This window comes from Chlorocebus sabaeus, chromosome 2 (assembly GCF_047675955.1).
Source record: "Chlorocebus sabaeus isolate Y175 chromosome 2, mChlSab1.0.hap1, whole genome shotgun sequence".
Taxonomy (NCBI): domain Eukaryota; kingdom Metazoa; phylum Chordata; class Mammalia; order Primates; family Cercopithecidae; genus Chlorocebus; species Chlorocebus sabaeus.
Window position 1 is genome coordinate 75,446,592 of NC_132905.1, and position 6,154 is coordinate 75,452,745.

The 6,154-nt window shown below is 44.7% G+C and overlaps 1 pseudogene; it reads right to left on the reverse strand.

The window, feature by feature from the left end:
* Nucleotides 1-1,988: 1,988 nt before the first annotated feature.
* Nucleotides 1,989-4,077, reverse strand: LOC140708652 (uncharacterized; annotated as a pseudogene).
* Nucleotides 4,078-6,154: the final 2,077 nt, after the last annotated feature.

Sequence of the window (6,154 nt, forward strand, 5' to 3'; positions counted from 1 at the left end):
GCACTTGACACAAAGTAGGAATTTAATAAACTTTAAAAAATCTGTGTTAAGCACAGTACACAGAAAAATAAATAAATAAATAAAAATGTAAAAAGAGAGGACGGATATGAACAGACTTTTCTCAAAAGCAGACATTCGTACAGCCAACAGACACATGAAAAAATGCTCATCATCACTGGCCATCAGAGAAATGCAAATCAAAACCACAATGAGATACCACCTCACACCAGTTAGAATGGCAATCATTAAAAAGTCAGGAAACAACAGGTGCTGGAGAAGATGTGGAGAAATAGGAACACTTTTACACTGTTGGTGGGAGTGTAAACTAGTTCAACCATTATGGAAAACAGTATGGCGATTCCTCAAGGATCTAGAACTAGAAGTACCATATGACCCAGCCATCCCATTACTGGGTATATACCCAAAGGATTATAAATCATGCTGCTATAAAGACACATGCACATGTATGTTTATTGCGGCACTATTCACAATAGCAAAGACTTGGAATCAACCCAGATGTCCATCAGTGACAGACTGGATTAAGAAAATGTGGCACATATACACCATGGAATACTATGCAGCCATAAAAAAGGATGAGTTTGTGTCCTTTGTAGGGACATGGATGCAGCTGGAAACCATCATTCTCAGCAAACTATCACAAGAACAGAAAACCAAACACCGCATGTTCTCACTCATAGGTGGGAACTGAACAATGAGATCACTTGGACTCGGGAAGGGGAACATCACACACCGGGGCCTATCATGGGGAGGGGGGAGGGGGGAGGGATTGCACTGGGAGTTATACCTGATGTAAATGACGAGTTGATGGGTGCTGATGAGTTGATGGGTGCAGCACACCAACATGGCACAAGTATACATATGTAACAAACCTGCATGTTGTGCACATGTACCCTAGAACTTAAAGTATAATAATAATAATAATAAAAAGGAAGAATTGGACTATGTGTTCTAAATTTTTATACTTGAATATTTATATTCAATTTTAAAGCCCTCTTTTAGTTCTAATTTGCTATAATTAAAAATCACAAATGAGTATTGAAAAAAAAATTATACAATCTTTTAAAAGTCATTTCAATTGATAAGAAAACTTCTTTTCCTCCAGTTCCTTAACATGGAATTTATGCAGCCTGGTGCAGTGGTTCATGCCTGTAATCCCAGCACTTTGGGAGGCTAAGGCAGGCAGATCATGAGGTCAAGAGATCGAGATCATCCAGGCTAACACAGTGAAACCCTGTCTGAAAAAAAAAAAAAATTAGCTGAGTATAGTGGCCGCTTCTGTTCAGGTGTCCGTCTTACTAAATGGGTATTGGCTTTCTGAGTCTCCTTAATTAGTGTATATAATGGTCTGGCTATTTCACTGTACCTGGGAATCCATATTCGGCAGAAACCTGCTATGCCGAGGAACCCTCTTAGTTGCTTTAGGGTTTTGGGATGAGAATAAACCAGTATAGGCTGGATACATTCCTCACTGAGGGCCCTGGTGCCTTTGGATAATTTTAGCCCTAAGTATTTAACCTGCTGTGAGCAGAGCTGAGGCTTTGGTTTGGAAACCTGTAGCCACAGGTGGCGAGGAAATTAAAGAGTGCTTGAGGGGCTTGATGGCACAACGTTTCTGAACAGGTGGCTAAAAGTAAATCATCCACGTACCAAAGGACAAGAGTGTCCAGGTATGAGAACTGGCTCAAGTCTTGGGCTAATGCCTGGCCAAATAGATGGGGGCTATCCCTGAACCCTTGGGGTAAAACAGTCCAGGTGAGTTGAGATGTTGGATTTGAAGAATCTTCAAAGGCAAACAAGAATTGAGAGTCAGGATGTACAGGGATGCAGAAAAAGGCATCCTTAAGGTCCAGGACTGTAAACCACTCTGCTTCCTCTGGTATTTGGGAAAGCAGAGTATAAGGGTTAGGTACAGCTAGGTATAGAGGAACAGCAGCCTCATTGATAATCCTGAGATTTTGCACTAACCGCTACTGTCCATTGGGTTTCTGTACTCCTAAAATTGGAGCATTACAGGAGCTATTGCGTGGTTTTACTAGGCCTTGGGATTTTAGGTCCTTAACAGTCTTTTGGAGTCCTTGTTGGGCCTCGGGTCTAATGTGGTACTGCCTTTGGTAGGGAAAGGAGGCGGAATCCTTTAGTTTAAATTGAACAGGACGGGCATTCTTAGCTCGTCCATATTGTCCTTCTGTTGCCCAGACTTCAGGATTAATTCCTTCCTCAATCGGGGGACAACAAATGGGTGTTCCTTCTCCTGTGTTCAGGTGTATAATGGCCCCTGCTTTTGCTAGAATGTCTCTCCTTAACAAGGGAGTGGGGCTTTCAGGCATCATTAGAAAAATATGTGAAAAGAGTAAAGTTCCCCAGTCACAGCTTAGTGGCTGGGAGAAGTATCTAGTGACTGGCTGTCCTAGGACCCCTTGGATAGTGACAGATCTGGAGGACAGTTGTCCGGGACAGGAGAGTAAGACTGAAAAGGCTGCGCCAGTGTCCAGGAGACTGTTAACCTCCTGGCCCTCAATGGCCAAGCATACCTAGGGCTCTGTGAGGGTGATGGCATAGGCTGGCACTTGGCCCGGGTACCCTCAGTCCTGCCACTGGATCATCTGGTTAGAGGCTTCTGACTCAGAGGACCTTTGTCATCTGGGGCTATGGGCCTTCCAGTGATTCCCTTGACATAAGGGGCATGGACGAGGGGCCAGCTTATTTCTACTTGGACAATCTTTTTTAAAGTGTCTTTGTAGACCACACTGGAAGCAAGCCCTATTAGGCATTCGATTTGCCCAGCTTTTCCCTTTTCCAGAGCCTCCAAAGTCCGCTTGCCTGAGGGCCATGACTAAAGCGGTGGCCTTTTTTTAATCCCATTTGTCCTGTTCCGTCTGCTCCTCCTGATCTCTATTATAAAAAACCGAGGTTGCCAAGTTCAATCGGGTTTCTAAGTTTTGCTCCAGGCCTAAGGTGGACTTTTGAAGTTTTTTCCTAATGTCTGCAGCTGACTGAGTGATAAACTTATCCTTTAAGATTAGTTGGTGACAGGGAGGTATGCTTAGAGTCAGGTGACAGGGAGGTATGCTTCCTCAAAGCCTCCCTCAGTCTCTCCAGAAAGGCGGTAGGATTTTCTTCCTTTCCCTGTGCTATAGTGGACATCATTGAATAATTCATAGGCTTCTTCCTAGTTTTCCTTAGTCCTTCTAGCACGCAAGTTAGCACATGTCTGCGGCACCCATCTCCATGTTCTGATTCTGTGTCCCAATGAGGGTCTACACTGGGAACTGCCTGCTGGCCTGTGTGGAATGGTTCTCTTTCCTCTGTTGTCATCCTATCATTGACCTGACTGAGATACCAGAGATCACCAAACTCTCGGGCTGCAGTTATGGCGGCATTTCTCTCATTTGGGGTTAGTGTCTGATTTAGCAGTAACATTATATCTCTCCATGTCAGATTAAAGGATTGTCCCAACCCTTGTAAAACATCAATATAGCCATCAGGGTTATCTGAGAATTTACCTAGGTCTATTTTACTTTGCTTTAAGTCAGAGAGAAAATGGTACATGCACTCTGGCTGGGCCGAATTCTCCTCCTCCCACTGCTTGGAGGGGGCAAAACTTGGGAATATTGGCACTCTCTGGTTCATTGTTTACCCCTTTGTCTATCTCCTTTTGGATCATTTGGGCTGAACGGGGGTCCTTATTAGTTGGGAAAGGAGTCAGGGGATCGCAAGGGTAGGGAGGTAGACTTTGAGGGCTTCCTGTAGGGCATAAATAACACATTTTACATAATTGTAAGTTGTCTCTTAATGAAAAGAAAGTTTGTGCATATGGCACTTCACTCCATTTGCCTTCTTTTCTACAGAAGAGGTCTAGCTGTAAGATGGTGTTGTAATGTATACTTCCCTCAGGAGGCCAGGTTTCTCCCCCTTGAAGAGGATATCGTGGGCAGGCAGTACTGCAGAAGAATACAAGTCGTTTCTTTCTTAGCATCTGAGGGTCAAATTGGTCCCAATTCTCCAGAATACATCTTAGGGGTGTTTTTGCCTTGGGGCAGGGGGAACGTTTCCCATCTGAAAAAAGAACATAGGGATGCCAGCACCCCTAGTCATTTTCCAGTGAGCGTTAGTCCTAGAGCATCCTCTAAGGGCCCAATGCTTATTCTTTTCCAGGATACGTAACCACCCATGGACCTCTGCTTATCGGGTTAGTTACACTCACCGATGTAGCAGTCCTGCACCTGTTTTCCCGCCTTTCTTGGCCACAAAGAAAGGTGTCGGGGCTGCTGGATTCTAGTGGTCCTTTACCAGCCTGCCCAACACTGCCTTTGTGCTCAGGGGTGAGTTCTAGAGCTGGGCTGGGTTCCTGAGTATTTCATAACAATCCAGCTGCCCCATCAAGATGCATTCCCATAACCAACAGTTCTTACTCAAATTCATTTCAGAGAGGGTGTAGGTAATCTTTTGAGTCAGGATTGAGAAAGTATTTTTGAATCTGTAAGTACTTTAAGGCTTGGCTGAGTGCAAACAGCTCCCACGTTTGAGGATACCAATTATTAGGCAATTTTTCTAACTCTGCTTCCACAAGAGTCTCCCTATCAATTACTAAATACCCATTGTGGTTTTTTTCCTCAGTCACCCGGGAGGAACCATCTATCGTCCTGTCCTGAAGCGAGTTCCTCCTAGGTCTGGTCCGACCTTTGTATGGTAATTAAGATTGAAATCCCCTGTTAGGAAACCTGCTGGGTTAAGGGAATTATCAGTGGTTGGTGTTAAATTACCTTTTTGGTTGTTGTTGTTAACAGAATAGCCCCATACTTTAAGACTTTTGAGTCAGTAAGCAACCTTTTGGCTTTTTTGACTTAGAATAATTCTGAACTGGTGAGTTGTGCTCACAATGAGGATTCCTCTAAAAGTTACTTTTCTACTTTCTTCTGTGAGCAAAGCAGTTGCCGCTGCAGATTGAATGCATCTGCAGGTTACTGGCTTAAGGATTTTTTGATAGGAAAGCTACAGGGTTGTCAGTGGTCTCAGTGTTTTCAGGCTACACCCTTGTTTACACTGACAACAAGGTAGTATTGGAGTGTTATAGGGTCACGGAGAAGACCTTCAATTATCAATGATAAGTTTTAAATTTACCCTGGCTTTTAAAGGAATAGGGCACACTGTCACACTGTTTTGTTTTGTTTTGTGTGTGGTTTTTTTGGGGGTGTGTGTGTGTGTTTACTATTTTTATCTTTCTCTTTCTTTTTTTCTTTGACTCCCTGTTTGTCTCTCTCTCTCTCTCCTCTTAACCATTACAAACTTGGGGCCCTGGCAAGGGTGGTGGGGAACGGGTCCCACATAACTGCCCATGTCGAGAACTGTATGCCTAAATTGGGAGGAACACCAGGGGCAAGAATCCCTGGGTTTACAGCCTACATGTCTAAGGAGGCGGCATAGAGCTTCCTTAGATCCCTTTGGAGACACAACTTGCTACAGGAAATGGAAGTCTGAACCATTAGTACATAGGAGGCAGGGATCAGAGGAAGTAGATTCAGAGGTAAGGAGAATTTTGGGGCTACGCCTTCAAGAAAGTCGTGGTCGGGACCCAGGAGGTATGGGTCAGAAGGAAAGGTAAGGGCGCACACATGGGCAACTGTTGAGTAGAAACTTCTGGCTGCGCCGTGATCTCAACCGGCTACTGCTGGGGGTTTGGGACGACAGATTTCTGCCTCTAGTCGGCCCTCAACTTTCCCAAGAAAACTGAAAGTGGAAGCTGGCTCCAGGCAGACCAACATCCCCAACCCAGAAGGGTTGGGGGTTGTTAGAAGGCCCTTCCCCAGATAGTCTCACAACTGAGTCTTAAGTCTGGTGGCCATGCTAATCATTTTTAACTGGCTGACAGGTGCCTGGTATTTTCCTCCAATTCAAAGGAAGGATAGGACAGAATAGCAAGCGAAAGTGGTCCAGTAATACTCATTGCTTTGGAGGTTCCTTCATGGTTGCCAAAATGTCCTTGCTCCCACAGCTCCCAAGATGGTGGTGAGCCACTTCTAAAATGGTGGCGGGCCACTTCCAAGATGGTGGCAAGCCTCGTGTTCTCTGACCTGGGGTTCTTGGCCTCACGGATTCCAAGGAATGGAATCTCGGGCCATATAACACTAATAGA